The 24,038-nt window shown below is 43.0% G+C and overlaps 1 protein-coding gene across 8 annotated transcripts in view; it reads right to left on the bottom strand.

The window, feature by feature from the left end:
* LUZP1 (leucine zipper protein 1) overlaps positions 1-24,038 on the bottom strand; it is an 89,810-nt gene that overhangs the window by 14,739 nt on the left and 51,033 nt on the right. For 4 of the 8 annotated variants that reach the window (XM_038531645.1, XM_038531652.1, XM_038531648.1 and 1 more), the window contains one exon: positions 18,422-18,527. The gene's annotated coding sequence lies outside the window, so the exon portion shown is untranslated. Of the gene's footprint in view, positions 1-17,725; positions 17,781-18,421; positions 18,528-24,038 lie in introns of all 8 variants that reach the window. The other 4 variants (XM_038531646.1, XM_038531650.1, XM_038531647.1 and 1 more) reach the window with 2 other exon arrangements.

The following is a 24,038-nucleotide window of genomic DNA, read 5'->3' as shown; positions in this document are numbered from 1 at the left end:
GCCTGCTTCTCCCTCCTCTCTGTCTATCATAAATGAATGAATTAATTAATTAATTAATTAATATTTTAAGATAAATAAATAAATAAATATCAACAGTCTAAATATACCAAGTGAGAGAGACTGGTCTGAGTAGATAAAAAATTAAGACCCAAACATACATTTACAAAAACCCACTTAAAATATTTTTTTAAGATTTTATTTTTAAGTAATCTCAACACCCAAGGTCGGGCTCTAACTCCCAACCCCAAGATCAATAGTCATGCCCTCCACCAACTGAGCCACCCAGGGGACCCAACTTTAAATTTAATTCCAATATAATTAACATACAACATTATATTAGTCTCAGATGTACAACATAGGGATTCAACAATACAATGTATTACTCAGTGCACCCACTCTAAAATTTTAATAAAGTACATAATGACTAGGGGCGCCTGGGTTGCTCAGTAGGTTAAGTGTCTGACTCTTGATTTCAATTCAGGTCATGATCTCAGGGTTATGAAATCAAGCCCCATACTGGGTTCCATGCTCAGGAGGTAGTCTGCTTGAGATTCTCTCTCTCCCTCTGCCCCTTCCTTGCCCTTTCTCTAAAATTAATAAATCTTAAAAAAAAAAAAGATTAAAAGTTAAAGGACAGAGAAAGATATGTCATGCTAACTAATCAAAATGAAGTTGGAGGGGTGGCCTGGATGGCTCAGTTGGTTAAGTGTCTGCCTTTGGCTCAGGTCATGATCCCAGGGTCTGGGATGGAGCCTGCTCAGTGGGGAGCCTGCTTGTCCTTCTCCTCCCCACTCATCCTCTCTCTTGCTATCTCTGTCTCTCTCTCAAAATCTTTAAGAAAAAAAAATACACATACACACAGCAAAAGGAAGTTGAAGTAGCTACATTAATTTCAGACAGCGGATTTCAGAGCAAGTGAAGTTATGAGGGGAAAAGACAGACATTACATAATGATATAGGAGTCTCAATTTTCCAAGAAGATATAACAACCCTTAATATGTATATGCACCTAACAATGGAGCATCAAAATATGTGAGGCAAAAAAAAAAAAAAAAAATGTGAGGCACAAACTTACAGAATTGCAAAGAGAAATAGATGAATCCACTATTATAGCTAGGAGACTTCAGCACCCCTCTGTCAGAAATGGACAGATCTAACAGGCAGAAAATCAGAACATAGTTGAAGTCAACAACACAATCAATCAAGTACTACATCCAACAACAGAATATGCATTCTTAAGTTCACATGGAACATTCACCAAGAGAGACCACATTCTGGGCCAGAAAACACAATTAACAACTTGAACAGAACAGAAACCATATACTATCTACTCTCAGGCCACAAAGGAATTACACTAGAAATCAATCCCAGAAAGCTGGAAAGTACTCAAATATCTGGAGATTAAACAACACACTTCTAAATAATACATAGATCAAAGAAGAAGAAATCGAAATTTTTTTAAGTATTTTGAACTGAAAGAAAATGAAAATACAACTTTATCAAGATTTGTGGGGTGTACCAAAAGCAATGTTTAGAGGCATTTATAGCACTGAATGCATGTATCAGGAAGAATAAAGATCTACAAGCAATAAGCTAAGCTTCCATCTTAGGCAACTAGAAAAACAAAAGCAAATTAAAACCAAAGTAAACTGAAGAAAAGAAAAACTGAAGTAGTAATCAAGTTGTTCTTTGAAAAGATCGATAAGGGATGCCTGGGTGGTTCAGTGGTTGAGTACCTGCCTTCGGCCCAGGGCATGAACCCGGATCGAGTCCCACATCAGGCTCCCTGCATGGAGCCTGCTTTTCCCTTTGCCTAAATCTCTGCGTCTCTCTATGTCTCTCACGGGTAAATAAATAAAATCTTAAAAAAAAAAAAAATGATCGACAGAATCAATAAGCCTCTAGCCAGGCTAACGAAGAAAAAAGAAGACACACATTATAATACCAGCAGTTAAAGAGAGGATGGCACTACAGATCCCATGGACATTAAAAGCATAATATAGGATTATCAAAAATTCTATACCCACAAATTTGATAACCTAGATGAAATGGACAAACTGCCTAAAAGATACAATCTGCCAAAATGCACACAAGAAGGAAATAGATCATCTGAATAGGACTGTATATATTTAAGAAATTAATAATTAATAACCTTCAAAAACAGTAAACACATCAGGCCTGAATGGTTCATGGGTAATTGTAAAACACACTTAAGAATAATTATACCAATTATACAATTTTCTACAAAATTCCAGAAGTTAGAAGCAGAGGGAATACTCCCCCCGCCCAGAGCATTCTATGAGGCCAGCATTACCCTAACACCAAAACTAGACAAAGATCTTACAAGAAAAAGAAAACTACAGACTAATCACTCATGAACACAGATGAAAAATCTTCGACAAAATGTTAGCAGATCTAATCCAACAATGTATAAATAGAATTTTAGACCATGACTACATGGGATTTATCCCAAGTATATACAAAACTGGCTCAACATTCAAAAATAATTAATATAATCCAGAATATCAACAGACTAAAGAAGAAAAATCACATAATCTTATTAAAAATTACAAAGTATTGACAAAATCCAATACCCATTCATGATAAAACTCCCAGCAAACTAGGAATAGAGGGAACTTGCTCAACTTGATAAAAATCTACAGTTAGCATCATACTTAATTGGTGGAAAACTCAAAACTTTCCTGCTATGACCAAGAACAAGGCAAGATGTCCCCCTCTTACCACAGCGTCTCAAAATTGTACTAGAAGTCCTAGCTAATGCAATAAGACAAGAAAATAAGAAAGGAAAAGAAGAAATAAAACTGTCTTTGTCTGCATACGACATGACTAGAAAATCGAAATTAATCAACGAAAAAAAATTCCGGGAACTAGTAAGCATTATAGTAAGGCTGCAAAATACAAAGTTAACCTACAAGTCAGTCACTTTCCCACATACCAGCAATGAACAAGTGGAATTTGATGTTAAAAACACAATATCATTTTCAAACACACACACACACAATTTACATTAGCACCTCCCAAAAAAGAATTACATTAAGTATAAATGTAACAAAATATATACACGATCTATATAAGGAAACTATAAAACTGGTGCATCAAAGAAGTATTAAGTCAATGAAGAGATAGTCCATGTTCATGAATAGGAAGACTCAATATTGTCCAAATGTTAATTCTTTCCAATTTGAGATATACGTTCAATGTAATCCCAATCAAAATCTCAGCAAATTATTTTGTGGATATCAACACACTGATTGGGAAGATCCAAAGAGCCAAATCATACTGAAGAACAAAGTTGGAAGACTGACATTCCTTGACCTCACGACTTACTATAATCCTCCAGTATTCAAGAGAGTGTGGTATTGGTAAAAGAACACACAAAGCAACAGAACAAAAAACAGAGCCCACAAATAGATCCACATTAGCATAGTCAGTTGAACTTTGACAAAGAACCAAAGGCAATAACAATGAAGCAAAGACAGCCTTGTCTTTTCTGGTGCTGGAAAAATGAACATCCACATGCAAATCAATGAATCTAGACACAGATCTTACACTCTTCAAAAATATTAACTCAAAATGGATCACAGACCTAAAAATAAAACATAAAACTTATAAAATGCCAATAAGGTAACATAGGAGAAAATTCAGATGACCTCAGGTATGATATAATGATGACTTTTTAGATACAACACCAAAGGTGTGATCCATGAAAGAAATAACTGGTAAGCTACACTTCACTAAAATTTTATTCTTTAAAAGACAATGTCAAAAGAATGAAAGACAAACTACACACTGGGAAAAAATATCTACAAAAGACCCATTTGATAAAAGGAGTGTAAACATAAAATGCCAAGAACTCTTAAAACTCTGGATGCCTGGGTGGCTTAGTGGTTGAGCATCTGCCTTCAGCTAAGGGTGTGGCCCCGGGGTCCTGGGATCAAGTCCCATTTCAGATTCCCTGCAGGGAGCCTGCTTCTCCCCCTCTGCCTATGTCTCTGCCTCTGTGTGTGTCTCATAAATAAATAAACAAATAAATAAAATCTTTTAAAAAAAGTCAACAATAAGAAAACAGTCTGATTTAAAAATGGGCATTAACAAAGATTTCACCAGAGAATATGTATATTGGAATATACATATGCCAATAAGCAAATGTAAAGATGTTGCACATCATATGTCATCAGAGGAACACAAAGCAATAAGAAGATACACTACACACCTATTAGAATGGCCAAAATCTGGAACACTGACAACACCGAATGCTAGTGAGGATGTGGAACAAAAGGAATGCCCACTGCTAGTGGACATACAAAATGATACAGCTCACTTTGGAAAACAGTTTGGTGATTTCTTACAAGTAAATGCATTCTTACCATACACAATGCAGCGACAGCATTCCTTGGTATTTACCCAAAGGAATGAAACCTGCATGCGAAGGTTTCTAGCAGCTCTATTCACAAATGCCAACACTTGAAAGCAACCAAGATGTCCTTCAGTAGGTGAACGGATAAACAAACTGCGGTATATACAGATAATGGAGTATTACTTAGCTAAAAAGAAATGAGCTATCAAGCCATGAAAAGACAAGGAGGAAGCTTAAAAGTAAAACAACCCAATATGAAAAGGATATGTGACCCCAACTATATGACTTTTTTTTTTTTTAAGATTTTATTTACTTATTCATGAGAGACACAGAGAGAGAGAGAGAGGCAGAGACACAGGCAGAGGGAGAAGCAGGCTCCATGCAGGGAGCCCGATGCAGGACTCGATCCCGGGACCCCAGGATCACGCCCTGGGCTGAAGACGGAGCTAAACTGCTGAGCCACCCAGGCTGTCCTATGACGTTCTTTAAAGGGCAGAATTATGTAAACTATGGAGACAATAAAAAGATCAGGGGGTAGAAAGGAGGGAGGGATAAAGAGAGTGAATTTTTAGGGCAAGAAGGCTACTCTGCATAATACTATAATGGTGAATACATCTCATTATAAATTTGTGCAGATTCAGAGACTGTATAACACCAAGAATGAACCATAATGTATACTGTGGACTCTGGTGATAATGACATGTCAATGTGGGTTCACCAGTTGTAACAAATGTTCCCCTCTGGTCAGGTATATAAATAATAAGGCAAGCTGTGCATGTGTGGAGGCAGGAGGTATATGGGAAATCTACCTTCTGCTTAATTTTGCTGTAAATCTAAAAGTGCTCTTTTAAAAAATTTAGTTTAACAGACAAACAAGCTGGCTAGGGGTGGGGGGAGATGCTGAGAGGAGGTTGCAATTTTAAACAGGGTAATCAGGGTAGGCCTCAAGGTAGCACCTGAGTAGAGACTCGAAGGAAGCAAAGAATATTTAGAGGAGAACATTCTAGGCAAAGAGAAGACGGAAAACAAAGACTATTAAAAAAGCATACTTTGGACAGCATGGCTGGACATGAGGGAACAAAAGGAGAGTAATGAGAGATGGAATCAGAAGATGAAGTGGGAGCATCTTGGAGGCCCCAGGGAAGACTCTGATTTCTTATCTAGACCCATCCAAAGGTTCTGAGCAAAGGAATAACACATTCTGACTTGGATCAATCTGGACTATATCGTTTCACTTACACATAGTTGAGAAACAGGCAAAAATTCATCCGTGGTGATCATGGCTACCCTCTAGGGAGACCATGACCAGAAGGAGGCTCCTGGGGATGTTCTATGGATGGCAGATTCCTGCCATCAAGCTACATAACTTAAGATTTGTACACTACATGTTATATAACTAACAAAAAATATAGATAACCTATGAAATAAGATACAGATCAACATGACTGCTGTGCTCAAAACAGACCACAGAGGGTAAGGGTGAGAGCAGTAATCCGGGCAAAGGCAGTTATGGTCCGGCCCAGGACACTGGCCACACATGGTAAGAAGTGGTCCAACTCTGGCCACTTGAAAGTAGAATCACAGCATTTGCTCTTGGATTGCCTGTGAGGTGTGACAAAGGGATTAAGAATGGCTCCCGGGGGTTAGGTGGAGGCAGGGGGGTGGCACCTGGGTGGCCCAGTCAGCTGAACATCCAACTCTTGGTTTCGGCTCAGGTCATGATCTCAGGGTTATGAGATCAAACCCCACATCAGGCTCTGTGCTCAGCAAGGAGTCTATTCCCTCTCCCTCTGCCCCTCCCACTGGTTTTCTAAAATAAATAAACAAATCTTAAAATAAAGAGCTCTTTAAAAAAAATGACTCTGGGGGTTTTGCTCTGAATCTATAGAAGGATTGAGATGTTATCAATTTAAACAGGGATGACTGGATGGAGCAGTCTGAAAAGAAAGATCAGGAGTTGAGTTTGGGACATATTATTTATGAAATATGAATTAGTCATCCAAATAGAGACATTCAAGAGGCTGTCTGAATATACAAAGCTGGACTTCAGGAGAGAATGGGCTGAATGTATAAATCTGTGCTATAATCAATAATGAATGGATGGCTTAGAAAGCCAGGATTCGGGTAAGACTGTCAATGAACTGTGTGAGTACAGAAAAATCAAGAAGTCAAAGGTCTTAGCCCCAAGGTGGCCATATTTTTTACTAGTGGAAATGTAGAGTAAGCAGCAAAGGACACAAAGACAAAGTCAGCAAGGTAAAGGGAAACTGGGAGATTGTATCCTAGAAGCCCAGCCAAGAAAGCCTTTCAAGGAGAAAGGGTGCTAAGTCCTGTCACAGGAAGCTGATGGCTCAAGTAAAAGGAAGGCTAAGAACAGACCATTATATTTCACAACGTGGAAGTCACCCTGGGAAGAGCGGCACTGTTAAGTGATGGAAGTGAAAATTTTATCAGGTGAGTTTAAGAGAAAAAATAAGGTGATGAATTGGGAGATAACAAATACTAAATGATTTTTCAATTCTGTTAAAAAGCAGAAAATACAAAATGTATAAAATTTAAGTAAAATACAAAAATAGAGTGAAATATAAATAAATAAACAGAGCAAATAGGGGGCTTGACAGAAAAAGTGGAATCAAGCTATTTCTTTTCTAAGATGGAAGAAAAAGTATGTTGGCATATTGATAAGAGTATGCTCCAGGAAAAACGGGAAAATTTGACAAGTTATGAAAGACAGGCAGAAACATTCTAGAGCAATGTTCTTGGATAAGAGAGAGAAAATGGGGATCCAGGATAAAGTCAGCAGCTGCGCTGGAGAACAGTGGATGCACGGTGACCGGCAGGCAGGCAGAGGATGCAGGTGCATGGGCAGGTGGGAAGGCAAGTACGGTGGTAGGAGTTCTCTTCAGGCAGTTTCGTGTCTTCACTGAAATAGCAAGCAAGGTCACCATCTTAAAGTGGCAACAGGGGATCAAGTATTAACAGTTTGAGATCTGGTGAGCGAGGCGAGGGCAGACAGGCAACATTAAGGGCCCGCTTAAATTTCATGGTCATGATTTACAGTGAAACCAGTCGGCAAGGTCGTATTTCTCTATCCAGTCTTGTTCAGCTGACCAGATGAAGGCACAGAGGAGACAGGGTCTGAATGACCCGGATGGAGCTCTAGGACTAGAACAAAGCAAGAGAGGCCACGGGAATCACAGGCACGGCCAAGGGAACTTAAGCTTGTTCAGTAAAGATGGACAAGAACATGTGAAGAACAGTGAAAATGTAATAGGACCAAATGAACTGATGGGACCAACAAAGGACAGAAGGGCCATTGGGGTCAGGGTACCAGCAGGAGTGAGCTTGCCAGACAGGAGATGGTAATTCCAGAGGGACCTATCTCCAGGAACTGGAGAATGTCAAAAACTAAGGTATGAATAGGTGGAGCACAGGATGTGTAGGGCAGTGAAACTACTCTATATGACACTGCAATGGCGGATGTATGTCATCATACATTTATCCAAACCCACTGAATGTACACCAGCAAGAGTGACCTATAACACGAACACAGAGCCTGGGCGACTATAGCGTGTGAATGTAGGTTCGCCAGTATGTGCCCCTCTGGTGAGGGATGCTGATAATGGGGAAGGCAGGTGGGCAGGGAATATATGGGAAATCTCTTCCCCTCAATTCCATGAACTGAAAGATTCTCTCAAATAGTCTTTTTCCTTTTTATTTTTTTTTAAGATTTTATTTATTTATTCATGAGAGACACAGAGAGAGGCAGAGACACAGGCAGAGGGAGAAGCAGGCTCCATGCAGGGAGCCCAACATGGGACTCGAACCTGGGTCTCCAAGATCTCGCTCTGGGCTGAAGGCAGCACTAAACCGCTGAGCCACCCGGGCTGCCCGTCTTTTTCCTTTTTAAAAATATTTTTTTTAAGTAATCTCTACACCCACATGGGGCTCAAACTTGCAACCTCAAGATCAAGAATTGCATGTTCCTCCAAATGAGCCAGCCAGGCGACCCCAAGATGGTCTCATTAAAAAAAAAAAAAAAAAAAATCCTGAAGTTTTTTTTACACAGATGATCATGTTCATGGGGCTGCTGGGAGCAGGGATGAAAGAGGAAGATCCCTGGTATAGAGAGAGAGAATGGGAGGCAAAGGTGCTGCAAGGACCACAGAATCATACCTTGAAAGCACCACTTATTAACAGGACGAGAGATGGCAAGAGTGACATTAGATAAGAAGCTAAAGTCACTGAGAACTTAGAGGCACTCTGGGGGGTTGGGGGCATGAGAGACGACAGCAGCACCAAGGGTGCAGGGTGATACAGTCTGATATGATTAGATTTAAAATTAGGGGGAAGGAGTGAGGAAACATGGTCTGAGCCATAACAAAAAAATAACCGCCATTCGGAAGAGAAGAACTGATTCAATAATGATCCCAACAAGAAAACCCAGGGCAAAAAGATTTGAGGAAATGCCAGAAGCCACTGTCTCCAACCCGGAGATCCGTTCTCCAGGTCGCACTGGAAGCCTACAGCCGGCAGATGGAGCCCACGCACCGGCCCTAAAACACCAAGGCCTTGGAGATGCTGGAGCTACAGAGCCTGCCTGCCTGCCTGCCTCCCCCAGCCTTGAGGACCCTGCCTTCTTCCAAGCTGGTTCTCCCTCTCCGCCTGCCCCTCTGCTTCCCTGGTCCATCTCTCTCTCTCTGTTCTCTTTGCTTCTTTTGGTCTCCCTTCTTTCTCTTTCCAGTTTATATGCTTCCTCATTCTCAAAAATGGAAGGTGGGGGGATCCCTGGGTGGCGCAGCGATTTGGCGCCTGCCTTTGGCCCAGGGTGCGATCCAGGAGACCCGGGATCGAATCCCACGTCGGGCTCCCGGTGCATGGAGCCTGCTTCTCCCTCTGCCTATGTCTCTGCCTCTGTGTGTGTGTGTGTGTGACTATCATAAATAAATAAAAATCTTTTTAAAAATGGAAGGGGAAAAAGAAACAAAGATTCTTTTGTGATTTATTTATTTATTAATGAGAGAGAAAGAGAGAGAGAGAGAGGCAGAGACACAGGCAGAGGGAGAAGCAGGCTCCATGCAGGGAGCCCGATGCGGTACTCGATCCCGGGTCTCAAGGATCACGCCCTGGGTTGAAGGCGGCGCCAAACCACTGGGCCACCCAGGCTGCCTGATTTATATATTTATATAAGAAAAAAATCTTTTCTCTTATTCCCATCCACTCTTCCTACTTCGAGTGCCATCTGTTTTTGTCCTTTTGCCTAGTGGTACAGTAAAAACACAAAACACAACACTGACCAGTCTATACACAGGGTGAAGGAAATGGGGAGCTGAACAGAATATGGGTCATAAAGGGATTTTAAAAGGATCAACATTGGTATAACAATTAGCAGAAAGCAAGTGATATATGATGTTTCTACAAAGTGCTTTGAACCAGCTTATCCTTATAAGTATGCTAGAAAGCCATTAGATTGTACACTTTAAAGAGATCAACTTTGATATATAAATTAGATCACAATAAAGCTGTTTTTTTTTTTAAATGTTTATTATCCCAAACTAAAACATTCCCCTCAGCAACTCTCACACTACATTTTCATAAATTCCTTTTTTGGAAGAGAGAAATGTTAAACTTCAGTATAGCCCCATCTACAAATTCTAATTCTGAATTAGTAGAACCCAGAAATCCCTTTGCTCATTTATTCATTTGGCTTTTAGTGCCAATTTTACATGTTCTGTCCAAAACTCTGACACGAACCAGCCAGTACAGCACAACTGAAAAAGCTGAGCCCAATAACTATCCAGCATACACTTACTGGAGATGTGAAGAGAAGGAGCTCTTACCACTCTTCAAAATGCCTTCAAGGTCCTTGCTGCTCTCAGGATAAAGACCAAAGTCCCCAACGAGGCATGTGAAGCCCCAAAAGGCCTGGCCCTGCCGGCCTCGTCAGCCTCCTGTTCAAACCTCACACTCCTGCAGCCCACAAACCCTGCCCTCTCTCACCTCCGGGCCTTTACTGGCTTGGTTGGTAATCCTTCTCACTGCTCCAAATCCCACCTTAGTACCTCCTCCTGGAAGCTCCTGGACCACCTCCCTCTCAAAATCGCAGGCCAGATGGGGCCTTTCCTTCTTGCTCTTACAACGAGTGTGCGTATGTGCGTACTGGTCCCATCTCTGGACACAACACACCGTATTCCAGTGGTATCTACGCACTCTGTCTCTCCAGTTTGTTTCTTATTCACCACTGTATTCTCGGTACCCAGGCGGAAGCCTAGCACAGAATCAATGCTTAAAATTTGATCAATGAATGGCTGAATGAGCCCCCCAATTATTAAATGACTTATCAGCCCTTTGGCACTAACCATTAACACAAAGTAATAAAAATGATGTCAACAAGCTACTCGTGGATTACAAAGGCAAAAACAATTGGCAGGAACAGATATGGCCAGCACAGATATATCAGGTCCTGCGGTGAGGCTCCGAATGACCTCATCCCAAGCCCAGTGCCACCTGCAGGGTCCCAGCCCCAGTACTTTTCCCTGTTTGAACTCTGCCCCTTCTGGCTTTCAGGTCAATGCATGGAAATGGGGCATAAATACCAAAAAAACACATTATTCATAGGCTGTCTAGCTCTAGTAATTGGACCTCATGTTGGGAAAGAAGGGGAAAAAAGAAAATCTGGATCCTTTTCCACTCCTTAGAATGGGATTTCAGAGCCATAGATCTCTTATAGCTAAGAGATCATTTAGCCCACTGGTTTTCAAACTGGGCTCAGCAAATCCCCTCAGGAGTCCCCAGGGCAAAACAGGGGAGAAGGTTGGAGCAGGCTGAGAGCTTCAGGCTCCTTCATTCACTTCATCAACCAAAGCAACACCTATTAGCTTCTTAACACATTGGGTTTCTCCCATATGACTGTAAGGAGTTCCACTGATTTTATTTTAAAAATAAAACCACCTATTTGGCCCAATCCCCTTATTTTACAAATTAAGGAATGGAGACTCAGAGGTAAACACTGTGGTTTCTCTAGCAACTCAGCAGTAAAGGTAAGGACCTTAGTCTCCTGTCTATCCAGGATTCTTCCCATTGTGTAGAACCCCCTTCCTGGAAACTCTAAAGCATTTTTACAAAGTGAGGAGTCCTGACTATACACAGACCAGTAAGAGGAAAGATGCGGAGGACACCCAGCAGTGGAGCACTACTGTGCTGCAGTCAAGATATAAAGTACTTACCATACACACCTTCCCCAGGAATCCCAGATCTACCACTTACTTTTTCTTAAATTACCTCTCGGACGCTTTCTCATCCATAGAGTAGGGTAATCCCCGGGGATGTAAAGGGTTTAGCAGAAGTCACAAGTAACAGTAGCTACTACAGTATTCCACTGAGCCTTCCCAGTAATGTCATGGGACAGGGACCTTTGAACTCTCAAGGTCACACAGCAAGGATGACAGCCAGGTGTCTAACGCAAGACTACTTCCATAGTCCATATTCTTTTGAGAATGTTACCCTGTTGGCCAAATCAATGATCTTCTCTATGCCCCAGCACCTTCCTCTGAGCAAATAAAATACCAACCTGACTTACCTCACAGCCAAAACAAAAAAAAAAAAAAAAACAAGCAAACAAAAAACAGTCAGCTAAAGAACTCTGAAAAGTCCCATGCAGACCTGAGGTAAGTTTCACCAGGCAAAATCCTCCTAGAAACAGCCTCCCACTAAAACCAGGCTTTCTACCATTAGGGAAAACAAGAAAACTGATCGAAAATGGGGTCAGAGTGTCACTTTTCTCTGATCTTTGGCCCTAAGCATAACCAGGGTAGAAATGCTTTGCTACCTCCAAGACCATCCGAAAAGGAAGGGGAAGGGGCACATGCCTCTCCTCCCAGTGCCCCCCACATGCCCCAATAAGTATGTTTATCCAGGGAATATTCATTTCTTTAGTAGACATCTATGAACCCCTATGCGCACCCAGCATTTTGCCAAGTGCCAGGCAGGTTATCAACACCCATCCCTTGCCTTTAAAGCACAAGAGAACTAATCAGAAAACAGTAACGAAGAGGCCTCCCTGACCGTCTTCTACAATCCAGGCGCCGATCCTTTTGCTTACCATGCTTTTTTCACTTAGCACATCTTACCACCTGATAGATGTTGCAACTGGAAGCTCAGAAGAAGTGACTAATCGTGCCTGAGGGTGGACTCTGGGAAGGAAATTATTGATATTAAACCTCAGGAATCGCAGGAAAGTGATGAGAGGGAAGGGTGGTCCTATACTTTAATGCCAACTTGTCCCCCTCACCAGTGTCTAGCTCGGTTCCATTTCACACTAGAGGGATACAGCACCAATTCTCTCTCATTCGGGGCTCCTTCCTGCCCAAGTTCTTGAACCCAGTTCCAAACAGCCTGATCCAGCACTTTGGAGGTTGGCTTCTTCTCATCCTACTGGACCAGGAAGGTCTGAAATAGAACATAATCAAACCTGCCCTGCCCTGCCCTTTCCCCCTAACACAGCTACCATGATTCACACTTCCTCTTCCCAAAAGTCACTGAAAGCAGGGGGTCGGCAAACTTTTTCTTTAGGGTTGAATAGTATCCATCGTGGAAAGCATGGAGTAAAAATGCTGCATCGATGTTGTATGCCTGAAACTAATATAACACTGTGTGTTAATTATACTTCAGTTTTGAAAAGTCTGAGAGCATACATAGACGTGTACAACTTAGTTTAATAGTAAATAGTCCAGGCTTTGTAAGACCTGAGTTGGGGTCTGTCCCGGGTACTCAATTCTGGCCCCATAGCATGGACCAGCCATACACAATGTGTCCGTGAATGACATCATTGTGTTTCCACCCAACTTTATTTACAACAGCAGGCAGTGGGCCTGTGGACCACTGTCTGCCAACCCCTGTTTTTAAGCAGCTTCCTCCCAACCATTTCTAGGCACCGGTCTTCAGCCCCTAGGCCGTCCACATCCCACCACCACTTCTTCCTAAGGGCTTCTCTGTCATTCCTGGGCTTCAGTTATTTTTCCCAGAAGCACGAATTCACGTGTTTGATATACAAAACCTCAGGAGTTAGTAGCCCAACAAGCACAGAAAGATTCCCCAGGTGGGAAAAGACTTAGAGACCTGTGACCCAACCTCCCACCCCATGCAGAAGGCACCTCGCAAGTAGCCACTCTACTGTTTAAACACTTCTAATAACCAGCAGGACTCTTCTTCCTTCCCAAGACAACTCATTCCATCTTTGGACAGCTCCTTTTTTTTTTTTTTCTTGTTTAAGCACTCTTAACCACTTGAATACTACCTAATTCTTTTTACTAGAATGTAAGATCCATGACGCCAGAGACAGGCTTTTTCTGCGTCTGTAGCTGGTTTTTTTACTGCTGTCACTGGTATATAAAGGGTATAAAAGAACTGTTCATAAGAAGGAAAGACAGGAGGAAGGAGGCAGGAAAGAAGAGGGGAACAGGGAAGGAGGGAGGGAAAATCCATGGCTGCACCTGGGGAACTTTCCTCCCTCAGGACTAAGCAGAGAAGAGTGAGGGGAAGGAGAGAGCAGGTAACTGGTGAGGCTGGAGCACAGACAGAGGTGCAGGGCACAGACTGTTGCCATCCATCAGCAGGCACAGGGGCCGCGGTGGCTGTGGCTGAGGACCAAGCCAACGAGTGCGCTTCCCCCTCTCCTCTTCCTTCGGGCCTCCTCTGTCCCCGCTCTGCTCCAGGAGACCATCTGTCACCACAGCACCTGTCCCCTCTCCCCTCGCCTCTTCAAACAGCGCACACCCTGCAACACAAATGTACTGCCTTCCCCCGCTGTACCCACACTGCTTCCTCGCTAGTGTTTGTGTTCCTCTCCTGGGCTCTGAGCTCATCTTTATTTTCCCTCCATGGGCGCTGAATACCACGACGGAGTAGGGCAAGAAAACTCACAAATGCTCGGAAAGTCAAGGAAGGTGTTAGTCTGTGTCCTGTAGCCCAGCCTACATCTTGAGGGGCTGTTTTCAGATCCGGGTACCACCTTCAAGCAGAGATACTTAGCCTTTAGGCCAAAGGCTGCAAATGCAAATGCCAAAGAGATCAGGCCAATAGTGTCTGTGAGTCACAGGGGCCTGGGAGGACGCAGGTGAAAAGGGCAGATCACGTTCTACTTTTACATCAATCTCGTGAATGTGGCCAACTCATTCAAAAGGGAAATAAAAAGAACACCAGTGTACAAATCCTCCACAACACATACTACATGTCTACAAGTGAACATGGGAAGCAAAGGTGCAACCTGCTTTGGACAGAGAGAGTCACACAATCAGAACTACGTTTGTGGGGCGTCTGGTGGCACGGTCCCTAAAGTGCCCAAGTCTCAGTTTCAGGTGGGGATTTCACGTACTCAGCAAAAAGTCCACTTGTTTCTCTGGCCCTCTGCCTCTGCCCTTCTCCATACCACGTGCTCATTGTCTCTCTCTAATTTTTTTTTAATTTTTTTTTATTTATTTGTGATAGTCACAGAGAGAGAGAGAGAATGAGGCAGAGACACAGGCAGAGGGAGAAGCAGGCTCCATGCACCAGGAGCCCGACGTGGGATTCGATCCCGGGTCTCCAGGATCGTGCCCTGGGCCAAAGGCAGGCGCCAAACCGCTGTGCCACCTAGGGATCCCTCTCTCTAATTTTTTAAAAGATTCTACTTATTTATTCATGAGAGATAGAGAGGGAGGCAGGGACAGAAGCAGAAGGAGAAGCAGGCTCCCTATGGGGAGCCCGATGCAGGATTCGATCCCAGGACCCCAGGATCACACCCTGAGCCAAAGGCAGACACTCAACCACTAAACCACCCAGGTGCCCCAATAAATCAATCTTTAAAAATAAAAAAAATAAAAAAAGCTGCATTTGTGAAGGACATTCTGACAGGATAAACTAGGGAGCTATTGTAATAATCAAGGCAAGAGACTGAATAGGACCTGAACTAAGACAGTAGCAATGGAGTAAAAGGGTGAGGGAGGAACTGAAAGATGACCTGGTTAATCCAGTTTTAATAATAAACCTAAGACTTGCAGGAGCTAATCTGGCAGCCGCATTACCAGTTTATAGGTTCATACTGATTTTTTAAAAATAAACTGCTACTATTTTAATAACCTAAATATAGGGCTTATTTCTTATATCTTTTGTAGGGAGTGTGGTACAAGGGTTAACACTGTCATTACAGACATTGGAGCTAAACACCTTAAATCAAATCCTGATTTTGCCACTTGCTGGCTGTGTGATCTTGGCTAAGTTACAGGACTTCTCTATGCTTCAATACCTACTTTTGAGGGTTACTGTAAGTGCAAATGAGTTAATACATGAAGTGCTTAGACAAGTACCAGTCCATCTTAAGTGCTACATAAATTTTAAATTATTTACTATTTTTCACATTTCAACAACATGAAAGTTAGTTTCAACAGATAATTTCAATTGTCTAAATACTTCTTTCTACACATTCTGGCTTGCAAACACTCGCTGTAAACATGATAGGCACATCTTTTCTATACCATCATTGATGCCTATGTTCAAACTGTTAAAATATAACAAAGAACAGCCATCCAGAATGCCACTAAAAACAGCCCCTCTTGGTAAACACTGATCCATTATTAATATTGGATATTATAATGTTTACTATTAATATTTATAATTAATATTTTATATTGTTATTAATATTAGTAATACAATGCTTGTAAGCCAGCCCAAAATCATCTTTGTCTTGAGATCACATGAGAAAATGTTAAATACCTAATTGTAACACACCACATTACCTTTGTAGCAGATTCCAGACCATCCAGCCAAGAATGTTTGCGAAAATGAACTGTCCTGATATACATCAAAATGTTATGTAATCATCAATGGATGGTGTTTCTCTTATCATTTATCTTTATTTTCTGTATTTCTATAATAAACTTGTGCTGATGCTTTAGGTTAAATAAAAGCAAGGCAGAGCTTAAGGAAAACAAAGAATTGTTGTCAGCACAACTCACTTAGTGAACACAAGTGGCTTCTAGGGAAAGCCAGTTTTAGAACTGCTCAGTCGGTTTTAGAATTACACCAGGGATCACTGTCAAGTTTCCAATGATACCCTCAAACCCGTGTGACCTAAAGTCCAGAGAAATCAAACATTTCTACAGGGAGAATGAGAATTTGACCTTACCTTCAAAGTATGTCCAGAATCCATTACTTTGTGGCTATGCACCCTATAGGGTCTAGGCCATCATCCCTCCCCTAGACTGTACACTCATCACTGCAATCACTGCAAGAGCTTCCTAACTGGTCTCTCTGGTTCATTTCACACTGCCCACCTTGCCCTATCCTCCCCCACCCTCCAGTCTAGTCTCCCACAGCAACCAGATGAAACCTTTCAAAACATAATTCAGCTCATTCACTCCTCTGCTCTGATTCTCCAGTGCCTCCCCTCCCCCATCTCACTTAGAATAAAATGCACTCCAAAGGTCATATGCCCTGGCTCTGAGTGTCTACTTGATCTGGATCGCACTGTCTCCCCCGCTCTTACTCCTACTACTCTTTCCCTACCACTCCACTCCAGCCACAATGGCCTCCTCATCAAGGACAAGGTACACTCATACCTCAGAGCTTTTTACACTTCTTGTTCCCTCTGCCTGGGATGCTTTTCTCCCAGATATCTGGATCCCTCACCTGTTTCAGATCTTGGCTGAAATTATCACCTCATCAGAGGCCTTCCTTGAACTCCTTACATAAAGGAGCAGTCCCCCAGGCTCCCTGTCACTTGACCACCTGACTCTGTTTTTGTTCTTCTGAGCACAAATCACCTAGTGGACATTACTGACCTAGTTACCTATTTGTTTATGTCTACTCCTTTTTTGTTTGTTTGTTTGTTTGTTTCTACCCTTTAGTATATAAACCCTGAGAGCAAGGGCTTTTCCTGTTTTGCTCAGTGCTGTATTATTGTTTTTGTTTAAAGCTGTTTAGCATCAACAATTATGCTAGGCATGTAGTAAGCGGTCAGTTTGTGTCACCAGAACTTGACAAGTGTGAGCTTCTCTATTTCCTCAGCACAATCCACCTCGGTCAGCAATAATCAATAAAATAACTGGTGCACAGAATCCAGAAGGAGTTAGGAAAAGGAGCTGGCTGTTAACCAAAAGGCAATTATTTGTTCATTCCGCTTTGCTTTTTAAAGATTAAGTCAGTCACTGTCTCAACCAAAAAAAGTAACTTTCTCAAAAGAGAAACATTATGCTACAGTGAAAATAACCCAGAGTTGAAATCCAGTCCTCCCCTTCACTCCCTGTGTGAACTTGAAGTAGTTATTTAATGTCTACAGGCTCATTTCCTCCAAAAGAAAATAACAGCACTTACCTCCTAGGGTCAGTGTGAAGACTAAGGGAGATAATGCATGTCAAACAGAACCTGCCTGGCAAAAAGTAAGTATTTAGCAAATGCTGGCTGGACCTATCCCTGAAAGTTAACTAAATGCAAGGATTTTCACCCTGGTGTGGTTGGCTGATTGGCTGATTACATTAGAAAACACATATATGGGCCCGTGGGTGGCTCAGTCGGTTAAGCGGCTACGTCCCGCTCGGGTCATGATCTAAGGGTCCCGGGATCGAGCCCTGCTTGAGGCTCCCTGCTCAGTGGGAAGTCTGCTTCTCCCTCTGCCCCTCCCCCTGCTCATGCTCTGTCTTTCTCAAATGAATAAATAAAAGCTTAAAAAAAAAAGGGCAGGGGGGGGGATCCCTGGGTGGCTCAGCGGTTTCGCATCTGCCTTTGGCCCAGGGCGCGATCCTGGAGACCCGGGATCGAGTCCCACGTCGGGCTCCCAGCATGGGCCTGCTTATCCCTCCTCCTGTGTCTCTGCCTCTCTCTCTATGTCTATCACGAATAAATAAATCTTAAAAAAAAAAAAAAAAAAAACATTAAGTACTTAGCACAGTGTTTGGTTCATCAACAAATACTAACTTTCCTCCCTCTCCTGCAATGGTGCAAAGATTGCAGACTTCAGAAACTACTGCAATTCTATCAGTATGGCTAGGTTTCACTGTACAGCATACTTACCATTTAGGTAGTTTAAGCTTTCCTTTAACACCTCTGGTGGCTCCCCTGGTGCTCGCTGTCCTGGAAACAGGCACTCGCTATCTTTCAATGGCAGCTGCCTCTTGACCTGGACAGAATATAAACAGAAAGTAAGAGATAGGTAAGGCGGGAATTGCACCAAGACTGAGCTGAAGGGAGAGGAGACTGCCCTTTTCCTCTCAGATGATTTGGTCTCAAGGCAGAGGACACCGTCTTTCTTAAATTAACATGCCTCTGCATTCCCCAATAGTCTAAAAACTCATGACATCTTACGGCTTGAGAGGGATCTCAGAAATCAACTGGTTAAATGCCCTCGATTTAAGGAAAGAAATTGAAACTTGGAAAGGGTGAGTCACATACATAACTGCTTCAGGCTAAAGCCAGGATTTTACCAAAATAAGGCGTTCTAGAAGATGGGTAAGAAAAAAACCCAAACATCTGTGGAGCACCTACCACACCCCAGGCAATATGTTTTATATTTTATACAAGACAATGGTACAATAATATCGCCCCCTAATAAAGAATCTATATTCCGAGAGGTCAAGTGATTTGATCAAGGTCTTGCAGTTTGCTAATACATGGCAGATAGGATTTAAACCCTCGCCTATCTGACGAGAGCCCCTTCACCAGGCTGACTCTCACTGGGTCGCCTTATAGATGTGGTCCTCAAAAGGGCCTTGAACCACCCAGTATCAATCAGAACCAAGTAGAGCTTCTCTGTCTACATATTTCCCTCTGGTTTAAGGAGCATTTGACCAGAGACCCAAAGGTCTACTAACTCACTGAATGTTACCTTTAGAATTACTGGAGGTGGGAGATCTGAGGCAAACTTCCATCTACCCTCATCTCACCAAAGAATGGAAAGATACCTTCTACACTGGAAGGAAAGCTTCGATGCTTGGTCTTAAACTAACCCCCTTTCTTTCATCACAACTGCCCAACCCTTCCTTACACATCCCACAAACTACCCTGTGACCTCCTTCTGAGGCTATTGATCCCTTTAGTGTGATTTCCACCCCTCCACTACCAACCCCACAACATACACACGGCAGAGTCCACCCCTGCCTCTATGCTCCTAGACAGTTAGAAGACTTAAAATGGAGAGATACTTGAATGATAGTTTTTTCAAATGGCTTTAAAAGAAAGATGAGGGGGCCGCCTGGGTGGCTCAGTTGGTTGAGCATCTATCTGACTCTTGGTTTAGGCTGAAGTCATGATCTCAGAGTTGTGAGATCAAGCCCCACATCAGGCTCCACACTGCACGCAGACTCTACTTGAGATTCTCTCTCTCTCTCTGCCCCTCCCCACCCCACTTGCACATGTGCACTCTAATATCAATCTTTAAGAGACTGATTTATTAATTAATCAAGCCAGTAAAAATGGAACAGAAAAGAATTAGTGACAAGTAATAAAAATAGAAAAGTAGGAAAAAGGATCTATACCAGGGTCAGCACCCGAAGGATGGCTTGAGTGCATGTGGGAAGGGTTTTAGCTCTCCCCACATCCCCACCCCCACCACACACTTTTTAAAAAGTCAGTCTAAGTAGCACATGTGTAATTGCTATTTAACCAGCTTCAGAACAAACCCACAGATCTTCTGCCCTTGTCTCTTTTTCCCTCTCTACCCACCTTACACATACCTTCCTCTGCACAGCCTAGAACCTCTCCTACATAAAAATTCTGAATTCCAAAAAATGGCCACATAAATCTGGTCTATCTCCACTCTGCCCTGACAATGACAGAAGCACCCCTGCTGAAAGCTACTGCCCCCACCACCTCCTGCCACGTTTCCTGGCATATTACTAAGGCCCAGGGGGCTAGTCCCTTCAAAACAGGATAGAATGCACTGCCCAAAATCAAACAAACAGGAACTCCTGATAATCCGGATTTATTTTCAACTGTCTACATTCTCCTTATTTCTAAGGGATGGAAGCAAGCAACAAATGACTTCTTCCTTTTGCTTCTGAAGGTCACTGACTTCTTGCATCCTTGGCGTACTGGCCTTCTGTCCCCAGAACAAGAGGAAGACTGTAAACACCCACAGACTCTTTAGTGCCGCCCCTTCAAAGAGCTTTCCACCCTGGCAGATCCACACATACCGCTTCCCTCTGGCACCCCTTCTGCTGCTTCTCATTGTTAACTTTTTTGGTGGAGATAGTGGGGATAGTATATTAAGCATATGAGTAGTGTATGTCTGTCTGTCTGTCTAGAAGCAGAGATGAAAGGACGTTACAGATCATGGAGAGTCCAACTGCCTCATGTGCTGGAGGAGAAAGTGGAGCCCACAGAGAAGAGACTTGGGTACACAAGGTTGCAAAGCAAGTTAAAATGAACATGGTTGAGCGCAGCTGAGGTAATAAGCCATGTAGAAAAAAATGCATCAGTTCATCCTCATTTGATTGCTGGAGACTGAAAGTCTCTTAAATATGCATCACTTTTGTTCCCAAAACACTTTGATAATAGATAAAAATGCTATTAAGTAATTCTGGTTCCAGTATGATCCTCCAACAGGTAACAGTAATAAGCTCTGGACAAAATGTAAAAAACTAATTACAGTGCACAAAGGCTGGCTGAATTTGGAAAGAAGTCAAAAACTGGTAGAAGGGGCTGGGATGGGACAAATTCCCCATTTCTGGAGCTTTCACCCGAGGGCTGTCCAGCTGCAGTGCCAATCAAAAAACAAACCCCAGGCTTTCTCTCGGGAGGAACCATGGACAGAGTCTAGAGCAGCCACAAGCGATGAGGATAAGAAGAGGGCCAGAGAAGCCAAGTCCCAGGCTCTGGGTGTGAAGTCTGCCCCAACCTCTAGCTGCGCCCTGGACACGCACACGCAGGACAGAACCCGAGCTCCTCGGCCAAGGCCGAAAGACTGAGTGTGAACTGCACACACCCCTCCCCACAGGGAAGACAGACTCTGCAATTCTGAGTCTGAGTTAACAGCCTGCTAACATAAAAACATCACCAGATATCAGTATCTCCACAGCCTAACATTCACATGCATTCGTGTTCAGGCTACAATCTCAAATTACATGAAGAACTAGAAAATCTAAACTCATTTGCAAGGGAAAAGATAATTAGCAGAGGGCAATGCCAAGATGACCCAAATATTGGATTTACCAGACAAGGACATTAAAGCAGCAACTATGGGTAAGCAGAGGAAGTGAAAAAACTTTTTTTTTGAAAAGTAGAAATTTCAGGCAGCCTGGGTGGCTCAGTGGTTTAGCACCGCCTTTGACCCAGGGTGTGATCCTGGAGACCTGGGATCGAGTCCCACGTCGGACTCCCTGCATGGAGCCTGCTTCTCCCTTTGCCTGTGTCTCTGCCTCTCTCTGTCTCTCTCTGTGTGTCTCTCATGAATAAAATGAATAAAATCTTAAAAAAAAAAAAGTTTAAAAAAAGAAAAGTGGAAATTTCAGAACAGAAACATAATATCTGAAACAACCACCACTAAATCCTCTGAGTGGGCTTAAAAACAGAATGGAGAGGACAGAGAAAAGAGCCCATGAAACATGCAGATCAAGAGAAATTATTCAAACTCAAAAACTCTGGGTCATCTGCAGTCTCTAGAAGAACCACTCTCGGTCCTCCACCTGAGCGTACACAGTGATAACTTGACTTTCTGTTACCAGACAGAACCAGAATAATTAAGGATCATGGAGATACCATGAACCTGTGATTCTGCTGGAGCAGGCCATATCTACTAATTAACTTTTTGAGACCTTCCAGATACAAGCAAAGAACCAAACTGAAGGTGGATAATGAGAGGGCAGGATAAAAATGTAAACCCGACATAACTGTAACATGCAAAGTCCTAGGAGTCCAATCTGGTGCCCCGCTGCGTCTACTGAGAAGCGAGGCAACGATCATTCTATCCCCTAGAATTGCTGGGGGAGCATTCTCAGTAGTGTTCAGGAGAAAAGAGAGGAGGGATTTTACGTTTTTTTCTGCCCTTTGCCATCTCTTCACCAAAAAGCCAGCCTTTAAATAGGCTGATGGGAGGATGGAGTAGGAACAATCAATGGATCTGGGGCTGAAGAGTGGCTGCAGCTTGGGGAGAGCCAATCTAGAACCACCGAGGTTGATAAAAACAGCTCACCTGAATGCCATGCTTGACCAGCCTCCCGCACTCCAGTTACTTCATGCCAGAGTTTAAGACAATCCGGGTAAATGTAGGGGGAAAACAAGCCCCCATTTCAGGAGACATGTCTAAAAGCCCTGCTTTTTTTCCTCATCCTCCCTCCACCCCATCCCACCTGCCCACAAGGGAGGAGAATCCAGAGCAAGTGGGAAACGGGAAAAGATACTCTCTTAGGGTGAGGAACCTTCGACAGGCAGTTCACAACCACTCTTCTATACTCTCTGGGTCTCCATTTCATCAGCTAAACAAAAAACTCAGACAAAATGATGTTTAAGGTCCTTTCCAATAACAACATATATGAACCCTTGACATGCTGGCTCCATGTGCCCTTGAACTATAAATAAGGACTCCTGGGTGGCTCAGTTAAGTGTCTGCCTTAGGCTCATGTCATGATCCCAGTATCCTGGGCTGGGAGTCTGCTTCTCCCTCCCCGTCCAGTCTGCACTCATGCATGCTCTCTCTCAAATAAATATTAGATCTTTAAAAAAAAGGGGGGGGGGGGGGCAGCCCCAGTGGCACAGCGGTTTAGTGCCACCTGCAGCCTAGGGCGTGCTCCTGGAAACCCGGGATCGAGACCCGCGTCGGGCTCCCTGCATGGGGCCTGCTTCTCCCTCTGCCTGTGTCTCTGCCTCTTTCTCTCTCTCTCTCTCTCTGAATGAATAAATAAATAAATCTTTAAAAAAATAAATAAAATAAAATAAAAAATAAAAAAACTATAAATAATAGGTAGGTTCCAAAAGGCAAAAATGGAGACATGCCAATTCATGTGATTTATTCGAATACCTCAGGGTTATGCAATTATTCAAGCTTTTAAAAAATAAACTAATAATCTTGTTATTAATTCTTGAGCTTTATGTTAATAACAGATTTCAATACCTATCTATGAATGGGGGCCGCTAAAACACTGTCCAATTCTGGGGCACCTAGGTGGTCCGGTCGATTAAGTGTCCAACTCTTAGTTTCGGCTCAGGTCGGGACCTCGGGGCTGTGAGATCAAGCTCTGTGTCAGGTTCTACGCTCAACACAGAGCCTGCTTGAGTTTCTCTCTCCATCTCCCTCTGCCCCTCTCCACCACTCATGCATTCTTTCATTCTCTCTCTCTCTCACTAAAGAAAAAAACCTTTAGGGATCCCTGGGTGGCGCAGCGGTTTGGCGCCTGCCTTTGGCCCAGGGCGCGATCCTGGAGACTCGGGATCGAGTCCCACATCAGGCTCCCGGTGCATGGAGCCTGCTTCTCCCTCTGCCTGTGTCTCTGCCTCTCTCTCTCTCTCTCTCTGTGACTATCATAAATAAATAAAAAAAATTTTTAAAAAGAAAAAAACCTTTAATAATAATAGTATCTGAATCTCCCAGGAGAACTCTTTTATCCATGCAGCTCTTGGGATGAGAAGGCAGTTACTCTTATCCGCCGTATGACAGATGAGCAAACAGATTAAGACTTGTGACTCTTTAAGGAAACTC

The sequence above is a fragment of the Canis lupus genome, chromosome 2 (genome assembly GCF_011100685.1).
Source record: "Canis lupus familiaris isolate Mischka breed German Shepherd chromosome 2, alternate assembly UU_Cfam_GSD_1.0, whole genome shotgun sequence".
NCBI classification, from domain to species: domain Eukaryota; kingdom Metazoa; phylum Chordata; class Mammalia; order Carnivora; family Canidae; genus Canis; species Canis lupus.
This window is presented reverse-complemented; position numbering and strand designations above follow the sequence as displayed.